The following is a 27,201-nucleotide window of genomic DNA, read 5'->3' on the forward strand; positions in this document are numbered from 1 at the left end:
ATAAAGTTGTCAATGTTGAACATTACTGGGTTACAACGCAGGTATTAGCAAGACCACCTTTCTTAAATTGTCTCTACCCTTCCCAAATGTCATCTTCTGGCAGCAGGTTCAAATGTTCACAAGTCATGGAAATTGTTATTGGGGGAGGGTTGATTTCCAGAAACCCTTATAAAGAGGCAAAGCTCTAATGATGGAAAATTGGATGGATTTGACTCTGTTTTTGCCCTTTGTTTTTCACTGGGTTACACAGAACACAGTTTGAAAAAACCCTGTCATACAATACATTTCTGTTGCTACAGATTCGAACTTGAAAATATGGAAAAGTCTGTTCTTTGTCTCTGTCTCTGTCTTTGTCTCTCTCTTTCTCTGTCTCTATCTCTGTCTAATCTATCTATCCTAAAAATGTGAATTAAAGCATGCTCAGAGAGCTACACAGTTGTGGAGAAAGATTTATTTAACTGATATAGAAAATTGTCTACAGTAATTGAAAGTCACTTTGATAGCAGGTGCAATTGATTTACTGTTGCTAAACTATACATGAGAACAGCATGTAAATTCAAAGTCTACTAACTCAGATTATACCTCTTAAAATGATTGTGGAATGCATCAAACTTAACTAAGTACAATATTAATTTTAAAAGACGGAATTACTTCTGTATCAGTAGATCATTGATTTTGTGACACTCATATTTGTGTGTGTTTGTACAGGAGAGGATTTGTTCCTTGCGTATAACAGCCTTTATATTCACTGGAAATGAGAAAGAAACTATCTAATGTACCATCAGTTTCCAGGACTGTGTCTTCTGGATGATTATTTATTACTCAATTCATTCTTGACTTGTATCTTAAAGTTAAGTTATTTAAAGTCTGGGCTGTTACCACCATTTGGCATAGGTTTTGTTAGGCTACGCTTAATTTGAATAAACAAAATCCAGTCACATATTGCTAAATGGGGTTGTGTGGTCTGTCCTAATATTTCTGAAGATATTTTCTTCTCTGACAAAAATAAACAGGATTTCATCCCAAATTGGGATTGTTTTTAGCAGAAGCTGTCAATGGGAGCCTTTAGTTAAGGAAACAGCTGGCTAAAAGGCACAAGATATTCCAAGAAAAATTAGCATGGCAAATAAATAATAATAATAATGGTGCCATCAGAAGCCCCTTACCAATTTGTTTGCTTCATGTTGCTAAAATAAAAATTTAAATGCAGTGTCACAAGTGCAATTTCCAGGAATAAGATGTTGGTGTTACTAGACATCAAGTGGTCAAGGCCAGTTTCTCCAAAAGGAAATTGCTCTCTATCATAACTAAAATGGATATAGTAGCAATTATTTAGGCTGTGGCTAATTTACAGCAATCTTTTTTATTTCTAAACCAGTCCGGGGCACTTTTTTTAACTTGATGCCAAATGCATACTCCTCTGCCTTACAAGAAACCTGATCAACCAAACCAGGGGTGTCAAACTCCTGACGACACATTGTCATCACGGGATGTATCTAGTGGTGAAATTCAAATTTTTTTTACTACCGGTTCTGTGGGCGTGATTTGGTGGGCATGGCAGGGGAAGGATATTGCAAAATCTCCATTAGTTTAGTTTAGTTTAGTTAGGTTATTGGTTTTGTATGCCGCCCACTCCCGAAGGACTCCGGGCGGTTTACAATAAAAAGGGAAGAGGATAAATAAGACAATACAAAATTTAAAATACAACAACATTCACAATTAAAGTGGGGCTGGATACTTCAACAGCCCCAGGCCTGCCGGAACAGCCAGGACTTAGTAGCTTTACGGAAGGCCGAGAGGGTAGTAAGAGTCCGGATCTCAACGGGGAGGTCGTTCCAGAGGGCCGAAGCTGCAACAGAGAAGGCCCTCCCCCGGGGGGTTGCCAGCCCGCATTGGCTGGCAGATGGAATCCGGAGAAGGCCTAGTCTGTGCGATCGAATCGGTCTTTGGGAGGTAATTGGCAGGAGGTGGTCTCTCAAGTAACCAGGTCCAATGCCATGCAGGGCTTTAAAAGTAACGACTAGCACCTTGAAGCATGTCCGGAGACCAATGGGCAGCCAGTGCAGCTCGCGGAGGATAGGTGTAACGTGGCTGTACCTAGGTGCACCCACAATTGCTCGCACGGCTGCATTCTGGACTAACTGAAGTCTTCATATGCTCTTCAAGGGCAGCCCCATGTAGAGCGCCCCACTCCTGGGGCCAGCCAGAGGTGGTATTTGCCGGTTCTCTGAACCACTCAAAATTTCTGCTACTGATTTTCCAGAACCTGTCAGAACCTGCTGAATTTCACTTCTGGATGTATTGTAACCTTTCCGTTCACTAAACTAGGGGTGGCCATGGCCAGCACGTGACACATCCGGCCTGTGGGCCACCGGTTTGACACCCCTGAACTAGACTGCCATTTTATATTCTGTGATTCTAAAGTAGTTTTAAAAGATGTTGGCTATTTTTAATCTCTCATTTATTTACCATCTAATGACCAAAGAATAACACAATCCTTCATATTAAAATGACAAAAATGCAAGCTCCAAAAGTTTTTTTTAAAAAACAGAAAAATATATATATTAACCACTGGTATATCCAGTCAGGAGCCATTCTAGGCAGTGGAGAGCTGTAGAGAGCAAAAACAGCTATTGTTGGGCCTGGCCTAAAGGACAAATGTACTCAACATAACTTGGTGCAGAATAGGTTCATTAGACAGAAATCATGCAGGTGCAGATTATAGCATTGAAATGTTCAAAGTTCTGCCAGTGAACAGAAGCACAGTTCACTCTAGGAAAACCCATTCAGACTAGACAAAGCTTACATGTTGGTTGTAGATATAAAAGGGAATTACAGTTCTCTTCAACCTGTTTCTCAAAGGGGCCATCATTAATCAATTTCTCTGCTCTGAAGGGAAGTGATCACCGGATGACTCACAGGTAAATTTATTCCATAGACAGAAGCTCTTCACTAGAATCATCTCTGGTTTTTCCAGATGCAATTTTCCATCTTGTTCTGCCTCCCTCCACTATGGAGAAAAAGTGAAGGGACAGAAGGAAACTGTTCCCAAATCATCATATAGCTTGGCATACAAGTGTGTGTGTCAGTTTACTAAGTAATGCACCCATAGAAACAGAACTCCAAGGCAGGCAGATTTCTCAAAGAACAGTTTATTGGATACGTCATATCGGCACAACTGGTGAAAGCCAAATCTAAAGTTTCCTGTGGCTTTCATCTAATTAAAAGTAAGCATTTTCCCCTTCCCCCCAAGTCACTGGTCACACTCTCCAATCCAGGTGCTTGCCTGTTGCCTGGTTACTTGCTCCTCCTCTGGCCAGACACCTGTGCGAATGCCCTTGGTTCCCACAGGAAAACTTTATTGTTTTGGCTACAAAACACCATCTAACTATTTCCCCCCTCCCATTGTTTTGTGGCAACTCTGAAGACTCCAAGATGGCTTCAGCCAGGTTCACTTCAGGATTGATAGTGAGTATGTAAAAGGGAGTGGAGCAGTGGTGGGATTCAATTTTTTTTACTACCGGTTCTGTGAGCGTGGCTTTGTGGGCATGGCTTTGTGGCATGGCAGGGGAAGGATACTGCAAAATCCACATTCCCTCCCCACCTCACAACCTGCTTTCCAGCTCTATTATCCTGTTCCAGGCAATAGAAGATCAGCTGGGAGGCAGCAGGGGACGGGCCAGCCTATTGGCTGGTTCTCTGAACTACTCAAAATTTCCGCTACTGGTTCTCAGAACTGGCTGAACACCACCTCTGGAGTGGAGGGGAAGTGATTATATTATATTGGCAATTCTCTAGTTTTGGAATCAAGTGAGAACTGAGAGCTTACTTTGAGTCAAAAGTCCCTTGGATTTTAGGAAAGTTTAGGATAAATTTGGTGTGGCTAAATCCCCAATTAAGACTAGATATTGTAGGCTTCCTGGGGGCGGAGCTGTCGCCGGAGGAGCTCAACGGAGCTCCTCTCAGAGTTCTGGTCTGTATATCTAATTAAGATCAATAGATATCACCCCTTTTTGGCAGAAAGGGGCAGGCAGAAGCTCAGGTGCTAGGATTTATTCGTAGTTCACAGCCCCTTTTCTTTTTTCTTTGGGCTGCGAACGGAGAAAAGATCCAGCGTAACTGAGCTCTTATCTCCAGCCAGTTCTTCTCAGCTGCTATTTTTTTGCAGCCCTAGACAGGCGATCCCCCCCCCCCTCAGGACAATGATAAACTGCTTAAAGCAACTTAAGACCAACACGAGCGGGTTTTACTCCTGTGATGTTCCTTTTTTATAACTATCTAAACACCAGCCTCGTCTTCCTTTGAAACTTCTTTGTTCAATCGTGCTGCAAAATGGCGTTTTTACTATGTTGGTGATTGATGACGTAATTAACCGGCTTTATCTCCCAGGAGACTGCTACTCATTAACAAGCAAAATCTACAAATAACTTATTGAGAACTGAGCAGGTGAAGACACTGTTTATCTGTTTATTCTCAGCTTTTATCTATAATGCCTCCCAGGTCTAAGCAGGCAAAACGCTCCCCCCCGCATGTGCTTAAATCGCTGCCCTCGCCTCCTACACCCCCTACTGGAGATTCCTTAACACAGGAGCTTCTTTTTCAAATACTCAATGATTTAAAACAAGAAATCAAAGAATTTGTGCTGGATTTATGCGACAAAATACAGACTAAGATTGCCCTAATAAAGGTGGATATGTTTGAAGCTATGTCTACTTTGACAGATTATATCGAAGAAATGGAGACTAAACTGGAAACTTTGGAGGAGGCTAATTCTAATTTGACTTCCAACATCCAAGCATTACAACAAGAGATTAGAGATACTCAAACACAACTTATAATGATAAATTATAACAGAAAGGCGTTTGCAATAAGAGTCAGAGGACTGCCCGAAAAGAAAGGAGAGAACTTGAAACAGACGTTTGTAGAGGCTTTCAGTCAAGCGGTGGGAAGTCCGGGATTCAATTTTGATTGGAATATTCGAAAAATCTATCGCCAGAATTCGTGTGTAGCAGAACAGCGACAGCTTCCAAGAGACATAATTATATACTTTTTCACAAGAGAATCCAGAAATGCGATCATCCATAAGTTTTACAACAACAGGCTCCGAATCGATGGGCAAGATTTGTTTGTCTTTAAAGAAATACCACTCCAGATGCTGCAAGCAAGGAGAGACTATACTTTTTTAACCCAAGAGCTTAAAAATCGTCAAATACAGTATAAATGGGAAGCTCCAGTTGGAATCACAGTTACACTCGAGAATGGAAGATTTCGTCTCAATTCTGTTTCGGAAGCTCGGGACTTTTATTATAAAACTCTGAAGGCAGGGCTTCTTGACTCACTCGGAAATGCAGAAAGACAAGGTGAAGGAAAGACAAGCAGCAATTCACTTGGTTACAAGATGGAGGGAGTTGTTCTCCCCCTACCGGAGAGGCAGAAGAGCGGAAACTGAGGATTTAGTTTTCAAAGCAGCGGGACACGTGGTTATAAGGCAGAGGGTTGCCTTCTCTTTCCGGAAGGGCAGAAGAGTAAAGAATAAAGATCCAGCGATGTCTTTAAAATACTTTTTAAGCTCTTGGACTGATTAAAATTTTAGGATTCCTGTTTGGTACGAAATGGTAAAGCTGTGTACCGATGAGGAATGGAAAGAAGCATTGCTTATTTTGGACAGATATTGTATGGGATCTTTATAAGACTTATTTGAATTTTAATCCAAACTGCGCATGAATTGTTTTCTGGTGTGAGGAAAGCGGGGACCAAGATTTATTTGAATTGCGGTTTGGGATGAATGGAGTTGGGAGGAGTGGGGCAGAAGGGAAGGTGGAGCGGGACATCGATGAAGGGATCCTGGGACTGAATGAAGTGGTATGGATTTTGGGCACACATTTTACGGATTTACATGCTTGAAGTATAACATAAAAAGCTCAGGATTTTAAAGTGAAGAGCGAGATCCTAATCTTATGGAATTTGGGCTTGGGAGGAATGGAGATGAGAAACGAGGGGTAGGAAGATGAGTAGCGAAAGTATGATTAGACTGCTCTGTATTTGAAGGTAAATTGATTTTTGTATAAACTATTATTTGAATATAAGGTTAAGAAAGGCTATCTGGAGAGTCTACAGGAAGATGGGGGTAAATATCAAAGAAGCAAGGGACGAAGATAAAATATAAATGGAATGATCTATACTGTTTAAATTTTAAGAATGATGGGAGGCTGAGCATAATGCAAAAGATTTTATTTTTTTTATTTTTTTTTCGTTTTTTTTTTCTTTTTCGGAGTGTTCTTTTTATTTTATTTTCATTATTATTGTTAATAAGATATTCTAGAAGGTGAATGGTACTGAACTGTGCCGGGTGTGGGACCTGGGAAGTCGGAGGGGATTAGGGAGGGGGGTTCATTGGGGGTGGGTGGGTGGGTGGAGATATAGTCTCAATATATAGAATAAGAAGAATACACTTGTATACTGTTGTTCCTTATCTTTTCTTTTTATTTTTCTCTTTTTTTTCTTTTTCTTTTTCTTTTTTTTCCTTCTCTTTTCTTTTTAGTGCAATTTTTAGTAATTGAATAGATTAATGAATAGAGAAATGCACCAAAGTGAGAAGTAGAGGAAAAGAAGAGGGAGAAGTAAGGAGGGAGGAAGAGGGGAATGTAAGGAGGATGAGAGGGGAAGGAGGGTGAGGAAGGCGAGAAAGGAAGATAGGAGGGGAAAGGGAAGTAGGAGGGGTGATTGTTGGAGGGAGAAAGGAAAGTTGGAGGGGGAGAAGAAGGGGTGTATGAAAGCGACAGGTTGGGTTTATGATGAGTTGTGTTTAGGTTGGGTTTTTTTTTTATTATATTATTATTATTGCAAATATTCAGTATATAAGTGAATGTACAAAATTGAAAAATGAAAATGAATAAAACATTTGAAACACAAGACTAGATATTGTACTGGTCATCCCAATAGCCACACTTTATTCAGTAACATACACACATTCGTCACTTTCACACAGTTCTTTATTAGTTTGTTTGTTTTCTGCCTTTATTATTTTTACAAGGAACTCAAGTCAACGAGCATATCCAACATAGCTTTTTCCTCCTGTTTTCCCAACAATAGCCCTGTGGGTTCAAAAATTGTGATTGGCCCAAGGTCACTCAGCTGGCTTTCCTGGCTAAGGTGGGATTAAAACTCACAGTCTCCTACTTTCTAAGATGATGCCTTAACTACTGCACCAAACTGGTTCACACAAATATAATGGAAAGAACTTGCAAGCTTTATTTATTTTGTCAATGAAGATCTTCAGTCATCCAGGTAGACTTGCTGGGATATTGTTTCTTCACTTTATTATGTGGATAAGCAGCAAAATATTTCAAACCAAAAAATGAAAGAAGTCCAGCTGCCATAACTCAACTTCCTGACTTTTATTTATTTTGATTGAAAGCCACCCAGAATCTTGTATGGAGATGGGCAGCTATGTACAAGAGGGAATGAACGAAATGCTAGACAAATTGAAATAATATTTTTTTTTCATTTTTCCTCTAGAAAAGAATCTCCCCAACTGTAAGGTATACCTCCCTTAAATCCAAGGGAGGTGTGAAGAACCATTTACCCCCCCCCCAAAAAAAAATAATTCATTGTATTGATACAGTAGTTCATTTGTGTTCATTTTGGTGTTTTGATTTTTTGAGCTTAGGTGTATACATTAAGATTACACTAAAGGGAAGTGTGATACCAAAAAATTTAAGAACCTCTATTTTAGAATCCCTTGCTCTACAATACTTCTGTCAGCCTCTATATCACTTGCTTGTTATCAGCTGCCATAGTAAGGGGGGAGGGGGCTTATGATATTTGGGAGTGGAATTGTGCTGGTGGAGGCATCTCGAAAGAGTTTTGTTCTCACCATCTTCCGCATATGATGCAGGCTCGTGTTTGGGTTTGGTCAAGGCCAACCATCTCTGTGTAGTACAGTGCGTACCAGCTGAATGAGGCCACCTGAAGATGCACCCCACATGACACTCTTGGGGGTTGGAGATTGGACATTGGGCCGGGGTAACTGGGGGGAGGGATTTGGGTAAACATTTGATATGTACAGGTTTGTGCCTTTTTGCTTTAGATCTTGCTTTACTTTCATTGTTTTCATTTCCTATTCAGTAAAAGTACCTTTTCACGAACTAATTGGACTTGGGGGGGGGGTTCCTTTCTTGGATGTTGAATTAGGCATATCTGACAAATTCGTCTTCAAAAATTTTGCAGGCCATTGGACCTTTGGGGAAGACTAAACTAAAGAATAATGAGCTTTCTTCAAATCTTTCAGAAAACTTCCATAACATGGAGTGGACTTAAACCCAGACCCCCTTAATTCTAATTCTTCCTTCTCAATCACTAAATGACACTGATTCTATTAAATTTCAATATTTCACGGGGCTCCTCGTCTCTTCAAGAGCTCTTTTAGGCTATTCATCTAGTGGCTAATATTGTTTGATATGCGCTTGCTACTTGCAAGGGGGGGGGACCATTGGGGAGGGCAAAGTCATTTCTTTTCCCAAAAAAAGACATAAAATTCAGTCCTGCACAGTGCTCTCATGTCAGGAATTTGGCAGCCCATTCTCTCAGTAGGGGTTCCCATCCCTGCACATTTCATCGAAATTTGCCAAGAATTAGACTGAAAGAAGTTAAAGTCATTTGTTCATTTTCTTATTTTGCTTCATGGATAATGTCCAAAGCGAGAGACTACTATGAATCGGAGGCAGTGCAAATAATAATACTCAGAAAGGTTCTGGAGAAAGTCGCCTCCCTTCTAAAGCAGGCTCTGTACTCAATCTTGCTCTTAACACAAGCCTATGGCATGGGTTATGGTTGGTACAATTATCTGAATAAATGCCCTTATCAGTATAGAATTCATTTGCATACTTAATGGCATTGGCTATCATTTCTTCAAAAAAAATTCTGACTGTCAAAACAAAAGCTGTTTAAAATAGCGGGTTAAATTATTCAATGATACAGTTGAATCGTGTGGTTCTTTCAGAGCAGCATAAAGCCCCTCTAGAGCTTTACTACAAAGAAAAGTTAAAACAGCCTTATTTAAAGCAAAGCTGCCAAAATATTGATAATCTGAGGTCCTAATTTAATATGTTGGTGGGGAAAGCTGCTTGCAGGAAGAGCGGTGAATATTTTCTCTCTTTTCCGCCCACGTATGTGCATCGCAGGCATGCCCCAAATCTTAAAGTAAAGGTAAAAAGAATAACTAAAAGCATCAAAACTTGCTCAAGAATGGGAGTGTTTTCAGGAGGACTGCTAAAACTATTTTAAACTATAGCAATCAACCATTTGAGAGCCAGAAGAAGCCATGGTCTGATGAGTTGCACTCAGAATTGGGGGAAAATATCCATGGCAGGTTCTGGCCATGCCATGCAGGAGCCCAAAGGCTCCCCAGGACCTGATGAGACCCAAGGAAAGCAGGACCTGTTGGAGGGTGAGCCTGGAGGTCTGCAGCAGTCAGGTTTCAGCCACCAGTTGCAAAAGCATAGCTGTTGAGTTGCAGCTCTGAGATGCAAAATATCCCCAGCTTTTGTATCAAGGAAATAGAACAAAAACATTCAAGGATGTTCCTTAAAAGAAAGAGACGTGACTCAGAATAATGGGCAGGTCTGAGTCAACATTATGAAAGAAAGGCTTGAGGGTCAGAGTTTTGTTGGCAAACAACTGTCTAGCCTAGATGGGATTTCTTGAGTATCTTTCGGTTGAGTCTTTGGCTGACCTCCAGACTGGTACAAAGCAACATTGAGCTCTGATTCTTGGAACTTGGATTCGGCTGGGTGAAAATTCACTTTCTGAAGTCATTTTTTTAAAAAAAATATTATTATTATTTCTGAGCTTTTACACTCTTATACTAGGCTGAGACTTAAAGTTGTTACGAAGAACTGAGACCTGACATTTTTCATTTGTAATAGTCTGCGACAGGACAACACCAGTAGGAGAAGATTATGAATTGTAATTTGCAACTAGATCTTGCAGCATTCAGGGAACCGCTTTGGATGGTTGTTTGTTTGTTAGATTTATATTCCCCCTTTACATTCAGCAGTCCAAAGAGTTATTCGTAGTCTTATGTCCTCCTATTATTCCATACAATAGCAATAGTGGTGAGTCTGATTCAGGGGTGAAATTCAGCAGGTTCTGACAGGTTCGGGAGAACCAGTAGCAGGAATTTTTAGTCATTCAGAGAACCGGCAAATATGACCTCTAGCTGGCCCCAGAGTGGGTTGAGAATGGAGATTTTGCAATATCCTTCCACTGCCATGGCCACCAAGCCACACCCACAGAACTGATAGTAAAAAATAATGACTTTCGCCACTGGTATGATTTAGAGAGTGACTACCTTAAAATTACTAAGTGAACCTCTATGGCTAAGAATAGTTAAGAACCAATCTTACTGGTGGCAGTCCGACAACTAAAACATCTTTCAGATAAGTGGGATAAAGTTCTACTATTTAGGATGGCAATTTAAGACTTCAGTATTTTAACATTATTTTCTATAATGGACTGGGGAAAGGAGGTCACTTTTAATGGGAACAGAAGTAGGCAGTTTAGGCAAGTTTTGTTCATTACAGTAAATATGAAGATTCTCTGGAGATTGTTGGGAATATTGAAATTCTTTGGGTAAGTCCTGAGCACTAGTGATGATAGCAGTAGGAGGTATTAACCTCTGTCTCTTTTTATGGCCAACACACAATCTAGATTTCATTGCCATTGTCTACATAGGGAGGATAGTCACATTTGTTCAGGACTCAGATGGAATCACTTGGTTTCCAGAAGATACCTGAGGTATTCCTGAAGCTTTGATGATCGGTTAGATTAAGGTCTTAATTGCTGCCTGGAATGAGAGATGACAACCTTTGGATAAGGCTACACCTGAATGGGCATCTCTCTATATGCTGATCCTGGAGGGCTCTCTGAGTTATCTGAAGAACTCTAGGCGATGAAGAGTCAGAGAGGATGTTTGGAGTGACACTGGAGAAAAATGAAGATAGTGTATGACAGAAGAAGTGAATGAGCCTATATTAAAACGTACATTGTGATGATAAGAATGGCAGCATACCGCTAGCTATTTTTCTGCTTTGATCACATGTGCAGATTGTTTACAGATGGACTTTTTTTAAGGTAAATGATTTCTTTTCCAGAAAAAGAAGTATGGAGAACATCTGTAGGGCCATTGTGAGATATACTCTAGGCAACTCAATCTGTTCTGAGGTGGGCTCTGGTTGGGCAGGTCCCACTGAGCCTTGAGCAAATGGACAGAGTTCTTGAGGCTGTATGCTAGATCTGTCTGTTTCAGTTAACACCATACAGGAAGTGACTTGCGGCTATGTGAAAGTTGTACATTGATCTTTCAGAGGATGATCCTTCCTGTCTTGAATTGAATTGAAATGAATACTTTATTTAGTCAAGGGTCTTTAGAGACACAATGTACACAGTGTACATGCAAAGCAACAGAATAATGATAATCATAATAATAATTATTTACTGCCCCAGTAGAGGGGCAAGAAAATAACATAATAAGGATTAATATTCATATTACAGCCACACTACATAGACATTAGAGAGCACTGTGAGAATTAGGGAGAATGATGCTATGAGGGAAGGAACTGCCTAGTTCTTTTGGTCAGTAATGCCCTATAGCCCTGTCCGGGGAGGGAGGTAATTGAAACAGTTTATATCCAGTTTATGTGACGGGTTTGCAGATATTTTCTCAGCTCTTCTTCTTCTATGGAGAAGATCTATAGAGAAGATCTGACCCATTTATACACAGATATATACAGAATTTCTTTGGAAGGCAGGTTGGCTCCAGTTGTTCTTCCTCATTCTTAACTATCTGTTGGGCTTTGTGCCTTTCCTGAAGCAGATGGTAGTATATTTGGTAGTATCTAAATAATCCCCTTTATCCAAGATCCTCTGAACCAGCAGTCAAACCACATTTTTCACAACCTTGCTCAAATGGAGGAGGTTAGAGACCAATCAAAAATTATCCAGCAGTGCTAGGTCCAGAGATGGCTTCTTGAGAAGAGTATAGATGGAGGGAAGGTCCTCCTCTTTTCTGGGATTGGGAGGCTTTTCTCAGAATCACTTATGCCTTAGTTATTGCTTGGTTGGACTACTACAGTAATGGCAAACCTATGGTACACATGCCACAGATGGCACACGGAGCCATATCTGCCAGCACATGAGCCATCAGCTCCAGCATGCATGGGTGCACCAGCCAGCTGATTTTTGGTCTTTCAGACAGCTGGGGGAGGCTATTTTTACCCACCCCAGGCTTCAGGAAAGCCTCTGCCTGGGGAGGGCAAAAAACTGGCCCAACAGGCCAACCGGAAGTTCAGAAATGAACTTCCAGTAAGCTTGTTGGCCCCACTTTTTGCCCTCCCCGGGCAGAGGCTTTCCTGGAGCCTGGGAAGGGTGAAAACAGCCTCCACCGGTCCCCTGAAGGAAATACGAAGCTCAGCTTGGAAGCAAGAAGTGTGGCGCACATGGGGGGGGGGGTTCCCTCTTTCTGGACTCTGTTAATTCATTGGAATTTTCCAAGTTCCTATTTGGGATCTCATTGGCTAATCATATAAAATGTGAGACTTCAGCATTTCCATAGGTGTCCATATCCAAATTATCTGATTATGTCTGATTATGTTTCCACACAGCAGCATGACACACTTATCCACTCCGCCCCCCAGATGTTCTGCAGAATGAAAACCCATCACACACAAGTGGCAGAAGAAGACAATGTCAGCTAAATAGCTTCTTGGCATGTTTTCACAGATACAGTACCTAAGTGCTCTGGCTTTGGAAGTGAGTGAAAATCCTAATAGGATTATATTTCAGCTTCATCAAATGAGGCGTACCATAATTCAGTAGTTAGGAAGGAGTTACATACATCAGAGAGACTCTAAGAAGTTGCAGGTAAAGGAAGGTAGAACAGTTTTGACATAGGTCGACAACCTTAAACACTCAAAGAGCCACAAAGGTCCTAACCGGAAGCCCCCTATTCAGTTCTGGAGCCAACCAGAAGTTCAGTTCCCCCACCATAGAATCTCCTCCTAGTGCAGCATCCTTTTTCCTTTACCTGTCCTAACTGAAAGCCCTATCAATTGTGGATCTGACAAGAAAACTCACTCCTTGCCATAGAGTCTCCTCCGGGCATGCTGTGCTTTCCCCTCTCCCAACCAGTAGCTCCTCTCAAAATTGTGGCACCAACTGGTGACAGGGAGCCACAGCAGAGCGATAAAAGAGCCACATGCAGCTCCAGAGCCCCAAGTTGCTGACCCCTGACATAGCCCTTTGGTTTCATAGCCCTTTGGTTTCATCAGGTACAGAGTGGGATGGTAAAATGTTTAAACTAGGGATATCCAAACCTTGGCAACTTTAAGACTTGTTAACTTCAATTCCCAGAATTCCCCAGCCAGCATGTGCTGTCTGGGGAATTCTGGGAATTGAAGTCCACAGATCTTAAAGTTGCCAAGGTTGGACACTGCTGGATCTGCAACCTCTTTTGTTTTCAAGTTACTGCTGAAACCTGGGCTCACCAAAGACCGCACAAACCATCAAATACGCACGGTGCTGACAACCTGCTCAGATATTTATAGACTTCCAAGGCCTAGGTTTTAGCCTCCTAGTGAGATCAAGTGCTGCGGGTTTAGAAAAAAAGAAAAGAAAAGCTGGAGGTGTAATTATGACATATTGTTGTATTTCCTAATCGTAATGAAATAGCTACAGACAGCGTGGCTTTTATCAGTAAAACAAACGAAATTAAAGGATCTGATCTAATTAATTATGAACCTTGCTTGTGCTTTCTCCCATCCCTGCTGCTTGCCCTTGACAGGCAAACTGTTAAAGATAGAAGACTTGAGATCCAGCCTCTGAGGATTGGGACTGATTCCGTTGAGCAGGTTCAGGTCAACCCCAAGTCTCTTCCTTCAAAGCATCCTGGGTGTCTGTGAGAATCCCTAGAAGCTTGTTCTGGCCGAGAGCCAAGCTTCAAAAAGCCTTTTCAATGTGCAGTCAGTGACTCACTAATGGGCAACTGCAGGCTTTCTGATTTCTTTCTTGTTTCATGTATTCATTTGACATAAATTTAATTAAACCAAATCTGGTGTTAAAGCAAGAGGAGATAAAAGTGATAGGGCACAAATTAAAGAGCTGTGAAAGATACAGGAAGCGGGATTTCCTCCCCCCTCCTCTTTCCACTCTGTAAAACATCGTCCAGCAACTTCCATGCCAAAAAAAAAAAAAACCTAATAAAATAAAATCAGAAAGGAAGGAAGGAGGGGTACAGCTATGCATTATTAAGAATAATGTGCCTTCAGGTTCGATGAAGGTCTCAGCCTCTCGTTCTCTATAAGAAACCCTTTCAGAAAATTCTAAGGTTTCCTTTCATAGAAACACTTCAGGTACTCACCTCTTCACAGGATATGAGAAAGGTTGCCCTCTCTTTCGTTTGCTTATCCATAGTTGTTAGCCAGCTCAAAAGCATACAACAGCAGTCACATAAAAAAGGACATATATTATATCTTTTTTTAAAAAAACACACACACATTTTTTTTTAAAGGGCCTCTTTCAGGTCACCTCCCTTTTTCTTTTAAAAAAAATGTTAAAACCGCTGCAGGGACAGCTAAATGAAATGGTGCCGTTAAAGAGAGTTCCTCTAATTGCTTTCAGGGATGCATTAGGGGAAATGTTCAGGTTGCTCTCAGTTTCCTTTTAAGCGCATATGTGTGTGTGTATATATGTGTGTGTATATGTATGTGTGTGTATGTATGTATGTGTGTGTATATATGCATGTGTGTGTGTGTGTGTGTGTGTGTGTATATATATCCTTATTAAAAGATAGGTCTGCCTAAACAAATGAATGCAAGTGGATTAAATAAAGTTGTGACTGCAGTCTGATCATTTTACAGACATGTTGTGTGTATTCAAGAGTTAAGCACAACAAGGAGGGAAGAAAACTAGAAGAAGCCTTTCAATGTACAGAAGCTGGTAAAAGAATGGATTTTTTCCTCTTGCACAATCTGACATTTTCTTTAATTGACTGAGGGTTTGTTTCACTAATGGCCAGTGATGAAAATAAACTCCACAGTAGGTCTGCATTTGAAACCCAAGAGATAGTCCTCAAATTACAACAGTTCATTTAGGGGCAGTGGTGGGCTGCAGGTGGTACACCCAGTACAGGCCTACCGGAGCCTGCCTGGAGGACCGGGTACCGTTCTGGTACAGTGCTCCAGAGGGCCCACCCGCCCGTCTGAGCTCCTTACCTGTCCTTTTAGCCTTTGGAAGCTTCCCCACACGTGCATGGTGCATACAGTGGCTGCCTGATGCTCCGCTGAGGAGCTGGAATGTCACGGAGGCTTGCAGAGGCGTTGCAGGCAGGTATGATGCAGGTGCACGCTGCGCACGTCCATGTTGGCGATGCCGTGCCCGTTTCAACCCTACCGGTTGGAACGAGATCCGGAACCCACCACTGATAGGGGCTATTCAAAGTTATAACAACACTGAAAAAAGGTGACTTATGGCTGTTTTTCATAGTTGTAGCATCCCCATGGTCATGGGATCAAGATTCGAATTGCTTGGCAACCGGCATGTATTCATGATGGTATTTATGTCAAGCACAGTCCATGGGAATGCTAGATTCACTTTACAAGCTGTATTACTAACTGAATAACTTCAGTGATTCACTTAACAGCTATGGCAAGAAAGGTTGTAAAATAAGACAAAATTCTCCGAACAAATGTTTTGGTTAGCAACAACAATTTTGGGCTCAATTGTGGTCATAAGTCAAGGACTGCCTGTACTGCAACTCAATATTTAAATGAATGTTTTGGTTTGGTTTGTTACTCATCCAAGTAACTTCTTCACTCTCAATGAAAAATTGGGTAGGCAGAGAGTCAGAGAGTCGTTCTGAAGAAGTTATTTGGATGAGTAATGAAATGTTTCAGTTTTAATAAACTTTAGTCCAGTTGCCATGACATAACCATTCAGATACTTTTGGCCTGGATGATTGAATCTTCATTTATCCGTTGACCTTGCTTATATATTGTGTTACCTACAACACATAAAACAATGTGTCTGACCTTTTCCCACTCCTATTTATGATTATAGCAACCCAGTATCACACAATAGGTTCAATGTGGGCCTCCATTGTTTTTATCCAGGGCTTCCACAGAGTTGGAAGGAACCACCAGGATCATTCAGTGTAAAAGGAAGCCTTATTCATCCATCTTCCACAACTGACTATCTAGCCTTTTCTTAAAACCCGGCAAAGATGGTGACCCCAAACTCTTCACAGAGCCAGTTTGGTTTAGTGGTAAGGCATTTGGCTAGAAGCCAAGAGACTGTAAATTCTAGTCCTGTCTTAGATGTGAAAGCCAGCTAGGTGCTGTTAGGCCAGTCAGTCTCTGTCAGTTCACCTCATGGAGTTGTTGTGGAGAAAACAGGAGGAGAAAGGTGTATTGGATATGTTTGCTGCCCTGAGTTATTTATAAAAATAATAAAACTGGGAAAGAAACAAAGAAACAAACAAACAAATTAGCAAACTTAAAATGAAATCTAACTCCAATGTGGTGGGCTCTCAGTTTGTACTGACACCACTTGGCTCTAATTGAAGACTGAATTTCTATCCAAGGAAAGACCAGAAGGCTGCCCATTTTCTGACTAGAGAAGTATATGGTAATCTAGCCACCAGCATGGTGATATCAGTACTGAAATGAAATAAGTACAGACATGATATCACTGCAACAGAATTTAGGGAATTTATAAATTGTTTGTATGGAAATAGGTTCTGTGTCAGTCCCATATCTGGAGTAAACTGTACTTTTGTCAGGTTTGTATTGTTGGTTCATTAGTTTTTATTTATAAAGGGAATTGGAACAATTCTTCTGCCTTCTGAAGCCCATCCCTTGCATCTTTAGATTCTCCTCTGGATGGTCTCCTAACCCTTCAGAACAGAATTGGTGTGAAATTGTGGGTTTCTGGAGAAAAAAGGTTCAGTGCAATAACAAGAGTTTGCTAGTTGACATTGGAGTCACACTCAGATGGGTATAATGAGCTGGGAGAATCAGGTGTTAATATCCAAAAAGCAGGACCTAATTGTGATATGAAAAGAGAGACAGACTATATGATAGATAGATAGATAGATAGATAGATAGATAGATAGATAGATAGATAGATAGATAGATAGATAGATGGATGGATGGATGGATGGATGGATGGATGGATGGATGGATGGATGGATGGATGGATGGACGGCCAGCCAGATGATAGAGATAGATAAGCACATAGATAGACAGATAGATAGAGATAGGTAGGTAGGTAGGTAGACAGACAGACAGACAGACAGATAGACAGACAGACAGACAGACAGACTGACTGACTGACTGACTGACAGACAGATGATAGAGATAGATAAACACATAGATAGAGGTAGAGGTAGATAGATAGTGATAGACAGACAGGCAGACAGACAGACAGACAGACAGATATAGAGAGATAGATAAATATTTGGTCTAGTGGTTAAGGCACCAGACTAGAAACCAGAGGACTGTGATTTCTAGTCCTGCCTTAGGCATGAAAGCTGGCTGGGTGAGTTTGAGCCAGTCACTCTCTCTCAGCCCATGATGTCAGCCTTGGACAACAAGCTAGTCGATCAATTCCTGTCACAACCAATGGATCAACAATCATTTGATCTGAAAAAAAAGAGTAGTCCCTGCACTTGTAGAAAATGCCAGCGTTAGGGTTAGTTAGTTGTAATGCAAAGCTCATAGTCCCTCCCCCTAATCTGCACATGCTAAAAGAATAACCCAAAGTATTTGCAAATAGTCAGGTTAATATCCAACCAATATAAACAGACAGAGCCTCTGAAGTACTGCTAAAATATGGGTATTTTCAAAAATAGTTAGCTGGCCAATTTGTTAGTTCTACCAAAAAGATAAAAAAATATATGTTGAAATGAATGACCAGCATAGATAACTTTGAACCTGAGAGGTCTGCTTTTCTGCTGAATGCAACCTTTATGACGTTTTAATGGCCTCCTCTTCTCTCCTCCCCCCCCCCGCTAACCTTAATTTCCTTTTAACCCTTCTATTCCCTCCACTTTTAATCTCTTTTCTTTGCAGTTTCTGCCAAAATAAATGAGAAATGAATGTAGACAAATGTGTGGCTTGTGTGGGAGAGTGAATGGTTCTAATATGCAGAGGTTCCTGGTCTTTTTGGAACCTGCCTTTTGCAGATGTATAACTTTTGCATATGTGTGTGTGTGTAAGCATATACAATATATCACTGCCTCAGGTTCATCTATTGATTAGGGGTGGATGAGAACTTGGTGGAGCTGACAAGAAAAGCTTCAGAAAAGCTTTGCATTGTACTATATTTTCCTCCATCAATAGTGTACATATGTGTATGCATGTGCATATCCTATTTTGTCTGCCTTTTGGGGTGGGTGTTGTTTTTAATTGAGATCCATCATCCCTTGGAGTAAATACAGCACTGCCAACTGATTTCATGTCCCAGAAAGTCAGAAATACCATTTTTTCATACTGCCTTTTTCATATCTGTCTGCCTCTCTCACAAACATACAAACACAAACATCTCGGGCCACCTAAGAGCCATGAATGGCTCTTGAATGTGCAGCAAGGAAGGGCAACTTTTCCTGAAAGGATTATGAATAGCAAATCATTTCCTCCGTGGCTTATGGGATCACCCTCCCCCATGTCAGAATGTATTGAGCTCTTGTGAATCCAGTCTTGGGGATCACCCATCTGACAGATAAAGCAGCTGAACTCCACTGATGAGCTCCAGAGAGAGCCAAACATCTGTCCACATTTTGCTGCTGCCTGTTCCCTGCAGACATTTATGCATTAAGTCTGTTGATCAGACAACACTTTGTCTAAGCCATGATATAGTCAGCCATCCTAATAGGATATATCCCTAATGTAGGAAGATGAGCGGCTCTATTTTGATCAAGACTTCCACGGCAGAACTTCACAATTAAGGAAAAGGTTTAATACAGATTTTTTTAAAAAAAGAGTATCAGGAATAGAATACGATAAAACAGAATTTTAACATGAATATATATATATATACAAAGGATGAGCATGTGACTGCTAAAATGGATAAACATTTATTGAGTTTTGAAAAGGAAGAAAAACAAATTAAAGAATATATGGTAAAATGGGCCAATAAGTTTGGTTATATCTGGGATGGCGATCCTATGACACGCCTTCCACAGGTGCCACACAGAGCCCCCTCTGCGGGCACGTCAGCCATCACCCGAGCCCAGCTCCACTGCACATGTGCATGCGCCTTCTACCAGCCAGCTGGTCTTCGGGTCTCTGCTGTGCATGTGCATGTGTGGGGCCCTCGCATTGTTTGTGTGTGTGTGTGTGTTTGTGTGTGTGTGCCTGTGCCTCGTTTTGGGCCTGGAAGGCCTCCTGCACCAACCTGGAACCCAAAAATGGGTGAGGGGGGGGCAGGTCACATGCACAGGCGTCCTCACATTGTATTTAGGGGTTGCACACATATTCACACACACATTCACATGCGCATTCACGCATGCATTTGCAACGCATTTATACACGCATTCACACACACATTCGCACACGCATGAGCACGCTTTGGGAACTTGGCACCAAAAAGATTAGTCATCACTGTGTTATAATATTCACATGGCTCATTGGGAAAGAATATGGTTAGAAGATCTATATATTCACAATTTACAATTTATAATAATTTTTTTTTAAATGGTATACTGTATCATTGGGATATGACACCAGAAAAATTGTCTAAGAGGTATAAACATATTTCTAATCACTTTTGGACATGTGAAAAACATGAAGGGATGTTTAATTATGTATGGTGGACTTTTTAAAAAGTGAAAAGATGCTGGATGCAAATATTTAACAATTAACAATCAGATGAAATTTGAACTTTTGTTATTAGGATGTATAAAAATCATCTAGAAAAGGCTAATGGTCTAATGTTTTAAATATGATAACTGCACTGAAACTATTATAGAATAACAGAGTTGGAAAGGACCTTGGATGTCTTCTAGTCCACTGCTTAGGAAGAAAACCATACACCACTTCAGATAAATTGTTATCTAATCTCTTCTTAAAATCTTCCAGTGTTGGAGCATTCACAACTTCTGGAGGCAGGTTGTTCCACTGATTACTTGTTCTGTCAAGAAATTTCTCCTTAGTTCTAAGTTGCTTCTCTCCTTGATTAGTTTACACTCATTGCTTCTTGTTCTGCCCTCAGGTCCTTGGAGAATAGTTTGACTCCATTTTCTTTGTGGCAATTCCAATATCGGGGCACTGCTATCATGTCACCCGTAATCCTTCTTTTCATAAAACTGGACATATCCAGTTCTAGCAACTGTTCTTTATATGTTTTATCCTTGAGTCCCCTAATTATCTTTGTTGCTCTTCTCTGCACCCTTTCTAGAGTCTGCACATCTTTTTTACATCGTGGCGACCAGAATTGGATGCAGTATTCTTATCAAGGCATTATCAAGTGGTATTAACACTTCACATGATCTTGATTCTATCCCTCTGTTTATGCAGTCTAGAACTGTGTTGGCTTTATTGGCAGTTGCAGCACACTGCTGGCTATATTTATCCACTAGGACTACAAGAGCCCTCTCACAGTCACCACTATTGAGCAAGGTACCGCATATACTGTACCTGTGCATTTCATTTTTCTTGCCTAAATGTAGAAACTTAGTTGTTTCACCATTGAATTTCATTTTGTTTGATAGCGCCCAATGTTCAAGTCTGTCAAGATCCTTCTGTATCTTAAGCCTACTTTCTGGAGTGTTGGCTATTCTTGCCAGCTTGGTGTCATCTGCAAATTTGATGAGTTCCCCATCTATCCCCTTGTCCAAATCATTGATGAAGATTTCAAAGAGTACTGGGCCTAAAACAGAACTCTGGGGTACCCCACTGCATACCTCCCTCCATGTAGATGCAATTCTATTGAGGACTACATGTTGTGTGCATCCAGTTACAAATCCATGTGGTGGTGATGCTGTCTAACCCACATTTTTCTATTTTATCAAATAGTAGGTTATGGTTTACTTTGTCAAATGCCTTACTGAAGTCCAAGTAAATTATATTGACAGTATTCCCGTGGTCTACTACTTTTGTCACTTTGTCAAAGAATGCAATAAGATTAGACAGGCATGATCTGTTTTTGACAAACCCATGTTGGCTTTTGGTTATTACTTTGTTTGCAGGTGTTCACTGATTCATTTCTTGATTATCTTTTCCAGAATCTTCCCTGGTATTGAGTCAGGCTGATGGATCTGTAGTTTCCTGGATCTATTTTTTCCCTTTTTTTGGATTTGAGAACTACATCAGCTCTTTATATGCTTAAAGATGGAAGACCAGAGAAATACCAATATTGGAGAAATGGCTGAGTTTGCAGAAATAGACATATTGAATTTCTTGATTTAAGAGGGAATACAACTATTTTATGTTGGAATCAATCACTGGGTGTGTGTGTGCAGGGCAGTTTCAGCTGCCTGGTCGGCTGCCTGGAACACACACACACACAGAGATGGAGAAACATCGTACCAGAAACATCTTTCCAACCTAATGGTCAGGACTCACTATGCAAGCTCATGTAACATGAACTATAAAGGCAAGCTACACCCACATCTGCCCCTTCTCCTCCCTCTCCCCACCCTATGCTATGCTGTAATTTTCTATTGGTTTGTTTGTAGAATGCTGTGACCTTTTCATTAGTTTATTTGTATCATGTGTGATTATATATGCCTTTTGATACGCTCCTTTTGATGAAGCTGTAACTAACTTTTCTAATAAAAGAGACCCTCGAAGTACATTCAAGGCCCCACTCATCCCGAGGAATTCTGCCTGGTGTTTTCCTTTTGATTAGGCGAAGAGACATGAGCGGCCCTCCAGTGTGGCAACAACACCGCAATTTTTATAAAAACTGGAAACTCTTTATTGACATTTTGATGAAAAGAGATAAAAAATGATCTGCTGATTTGGGAATTTATTGAGGAAAAAGTTTGTTTATGCAAAGGACTCTCTAATATGGAATATGGGAAGATAGAGGTAATAATTGCTACATTTGTAACTGCTTCAAAGAAAATTGGAAATAGTTTTTTTTAGATATCTGGCTTTGTTGTGCTTCACTTTTTCTTTTACCTTTTTATAATCTCTTTTTTTCTATTTGTTCTATCTTTCTGTCATTAAAAAAAATCTTTGTAAAATCTTGTTTAATTAAAAAAAATCAAAAGAAAAGACTTCCATGTCAGAATTTGACTGTTCCCTGTATGGTCAAGCCTCTTCTCTTTAAAATGACGTCTCTTTCAAGAATAATATAGTTCGTGGTATGTTTCATTGGCATATACACCTGAATTATAAATGTATTTCTCATGATCTCATGTCAAGGATATTTTTAGACAACTACTCTGTTTCCCTGAAAATAAGACCTCCCTGGATAATAAACCCAATCAGGCTTTTGAGCACATGCGCTAAAATAAGCTGCCTCCCAAATAATCCCTCCCCCAAAATATTGCAACACAACAGCAGTGACCACTCTCGCCACCTCCTGCACCTCAAAAATAATAAGAGCTCCCTGAAAATAAGGCCAAATACTAATTTCGGGGGTCAAAAGAAAATAAGATTCTGTCTTATTTTCGGGGAAACATGGTAACAGAATGCATTGTGGTGTGCATTTAATGTTCCAATCTCCATCCTTTGTTTAAAAGAAAACCGTAAAGCATCATGGGAGCACGAGAAAACATATTGAGGGGGCAAAATATATTGCAGAAATGCAAACTTTATCCCACTTAATATTTTTAAATCATCTAAGATGGCTATTTTTCCTGACACATAAGAGTTTGGATTTTATTCCCATGTATTTTTCCCCTTTCTTTCCTTTTGCTTTCTGGTTTCCTTTTCATTGTATACCACCCAGAGTCCCTCGGGACTGGAGTTGATTATAAATACTGGGAAAAATAAATAAACCAGGAAGCCTGCTTTTTCTGGAATAAATTTGATTATTATTTTTTAAGGTAACCACCTTTCCTTTAAATAAACTATAGAGTGACAGCAATATGGAAGAGCTTTATGCCTATGGACAGTGCTGGGCTCTTTCTGTGCCCCAGAAACTCTTATAATATATTGGATAGACAGAGTTGTTAATATTCACTCTCCATCGCCTCCTAACCTTCTTGCTTGAGATACTTGCAGTAGGTAACCATCTGTCTAAAGCACTGAAGATCAGGTTTTAGCTGTAGATAGTCCTCAACGTATGACTGCAATTGGGACCTGTACTCCTGTCAGTAAGTGATGCAGTCATTAAGTGAGTCACACACCCATTTTTATGTTCTTTTTTGGTGTAGCCATTAAGCAAATCATGAGGTTGGTAAGCAAATCTGGCTTCCTTCCTCCACTTTGCTTGTCAAAACCCTCCTGGGAAGTAAAAAAAAATGGTGATCATGTGACCTTGGCAAGCTGCAATTGTCATAAATGCAGGTTAGCTGATATGTGCATGATTTTGACTGTAGAGACTTTCAAATGATGTAAGTGTGAGGACAGGTCCCTTTATTCAGCATCTTTGTAACAGTGAGCAGTTAAACAAATGATTGTAAATTCAGGATTACCTCTATAGGAGTGTTGGGAGAGAACGGGAATCAAACAATTTATTGAAGTTCCAATTACAATTTGGAATCAAGAAGGAAGAAGACAAATGATCAAGAGAGCAAGTGATGATCGCTCTTCCGGAGAGGGATACATTTTTAGATAAGCATTAAAAGAGAACAGAATCCCTTTTTACACACTGACAGCTTAGAAGTATTTTCCCGCTTTCTATACAGAGTTTGCTCCTGCTGGTATTTGCCAATCTCTGGATCACATTTTCATTCCTACTTTCTTTAGAAGTTAAAAACCATTGTAAATTAAAGTGGTTTAGAAGTAGCTCAATCTTCAGGAAATAGGGTAAAATTAGAAGTGTAATCTAAATGTTAGACACTACAATTCATATTTGAGAATTTAATCTGCTTCGCCACATAAAAGATTTTAAATATTACCTTTTAAAATCGTGATGTACTTGAGCACTTCTTTCTTCCTGAAAAAAATAGAAATCATATAGTGACAGGAAATAACCCATACCTCATTTTTTAAAAATAAAGATGATGTAATTTATATATTTTGAATTTGATTCCAATATTGCATTAGCTTAAATTACCTTTTTAGTTTTCAAACACATTGAAGAGAAGCAAAATTTACATTATTCTGTATCAAAAAAAGCACAGCTGAATATATAATATCTATGTTATGGCCATATCATGTTTTCATATTTATTTGAGAATCCCTTTAGAAGTAATACCTATTCTTGATCATGCTTCAATATTTTACTGGACAGTGACATTTCCATTTTTATAAATCCAACATTTCATTCAACCCTTAATATATATTACTTATGTATGCATGTATGTGTGTGTGTGTATGTATGTATGTATGTGTGTATGTATGTATGTATGTATGTATGTATATATGTATGTAATATATATTACTATGTTTTATGTAAATATAAATACTGTACCATTTCCAAATTAGGGTTTGGGTTTTTTTGCTAGATCTTCATATGATGAGTAAGCCTGCAGAAGAGGAATGATAATAATTTATTTATTAATTAGGGGAATGCAACAATCAAGTTGAGAAGATAGCATGTTTAAAGCAATTCCGAAGCTTTTTTTTTTTTTTTTTTGCAATAAGGATTATACCTTTTAAAGATCTATTTTTTTTTAAAAAAAAAAAACTGCATAGATGCAATATTCCGAGAAATTATAGCACAATATCAATCATTATCCCTCAAGGCAATCTATGCATTTTTTTAGGGGGAAAAAAAAACCACAAGTTCTCTCTCAGATGGGTTTTTCTGGAATCACAAAAGGCATTTGGGCTAGGAATGTCAGCATTAAAAATATACAGCACTAGCTGGAAATGCTGTTGTCTGTCAACCTTTATTTGTCCTTTAAACCAAGGGTGGTGGTAAGAGGAGGGGAGAACAAATATATGCCATGCCTGAAGGCCAAATGGAGTGAATTTTAGCCCTACTCTCTCCATCTTCAATGAGATTTGTACAATGAAATATAATGGAAGGTTCTGATGGCACAAATTATAGTGGTGTGGCCGAAGGAAAAAAAAATGCCCACGAGCCTTTTCGCCTCCCTCGTGCCAGCCTTGAACGATCAGATCAGCCTTCTGGACTCAAAAGCAGCCCTGTCAATAGGAATACATCATCTTTTTTGTGGTGTAGAAGAGCTGTCGGTTGTAATTCCCATTATTCCAAAGCCAGGATTTTCCATTAGCGTAGCCACCTGCTGAGTTTCTCTACTCAGGTTTAATGGAGTCTGAATTTGAATTTATCACCATCTGTGGGAAGACAGGAAATGAAGAGAGCATCACTAATTCTTTTCTTCATTTACTAAGCATAAGCATAATCTTTAGAAAGAGACAGACAGAAGTGAGAGAGTGAGAGATTGGGAGGGGGGGTGTTTGAACTGATATTGACATTCTTATTCCCCACCAAGAAAAATTATGTCTCTTTTTTTGATTCCAGCAGGAGTGAACACCTGATTTTAATTTGCTTTGTAGTATCCACCAAACAGAAAGGGACACAGTGGCTCAGTGGCTAAGACACTGAGCTTGTTGATCAGAAAGGTCGGCAATTTGGTGGTTCGAATCCATAGCGCCGCATAATGGAATGAGTTCCCGTTACTTGTCCCAGCTTCTGTCAACCTAGCAGTTTGAAAGCATGTAAAAATACAAGTAGAAAAATAGGGACCACCTTTGGTGGGAAGGTAACAGCATTCCATGTGTCTTTAGCATTTAGTCATGCCAGCCACATGACCATGGAGATGTCTTCGCACAGTGCTGGCTCTTTGGCTTTGAAATTGAGATGAGTTGGGAAAGACTAGTACATATGTATGAGGGGAACCTTTAACTTTTACTTTTTACCCACCAAACAAAAACTGTCACAGAAATGGGGAATCCTATTTCTCTCAAGAAGGAGACAGTAGAAATGAATCTAAGAATGTCAGGAATGCAAGAAGATGTGAAGATGTAATACAGGGTGATTGAGAGCTTTCAAAAGTTCAGGATTGTTATTTTGAAACAACCAACCTCCTATTCTTTACACATATTCAGAGGAATGGGTCAGTAATGGAGAAGAGATGAATGGAGGGAAATGGGGAAAATAGGTTGATATGTTTATGATGTCACCTTCTAGATCTTGAAGAAGCTATTATTCACTGGTTGAAGGACCCTCATTCTGCAATGACCATCAACAGCCATCCTTACATCTTAACAATAACAGAATTGGAAGGGACTTCTAGTCCAACCCCCTGCTCAGGCAGGAGATCCTACACCATTGTGGATAAATAGTTGTCCAATCCCTTTTTGAAAAATCCCAAGGTTGGAGCACCCACTGGTTGATTGTTCAGGAAATTTCTCTTTAATTCTAGGCTGTTTTTCTGCTTGATTAGTTTCATCCATTCTTACATTTCCTTCTGGTGCTTTGGACAATAAGTAGACCTTCTCTTTTTTTAGTGGTAGCCTCATGGATATTGGAACACTGCTACCCTATCACCCCAGTCCTTCTTTTCATTAAACTAGACATCCCAATAGCCTCATATAATTTCCTATCATCCAGATATAATTTTAAACTAGACTCCAGGGCATACAAGTAAGCTGAACCTGCTAGATAAGCAGTTGACCAGTGGTGAATGTTGCTTAAATGTAGAGTTTTGAAGAGGAAATCTAGCTGTCACATGGAAAGGATTACTAGTATTTTTCCCTGCTATGGTTTAGGGAGCATACTCTCTAGAACAGGGCCATTTCTTCTTCTTCTTCTCCTCTTCTTCCTCCTCCTCCTCTTCCTCCTCCTCCTCCTCCTCCTCCTCCTCCTCCTCCTTCCACTCGGCAAGTTGTTAAGATGTTATAAATATTGATATTCCTATTCAAACAATTAATGTGATTAATCTTATAATATATACTCAGTAATTTGCATAAATGATGGTATCTAAAATGATAATGTATTCACCTAAGAGTTAGTGATTCATATCTGGCAGTGACATAATTTCTTTTCTCCCACAGTTGAAATGGTTGGGCAGTAACAATGACTGCAGCAATAATTTGCATCTCAGAGAAACCTGTTGCC

Source organism: Thamnophis elegans, chromosome 3 (genome assembly GCF_009769535.1).
Source record: "Thamnophis elegans isolate rThaEle1 chromosome 3, rThaEle1.pri, whole genome shotgun sequence".
Classification (NCBI taxonomy): Eukaryota; Metazoa; Chordata; class Lepidosauria; order Squamata; family Colubridae; genus Thamnophis; species Thamnophis elegans.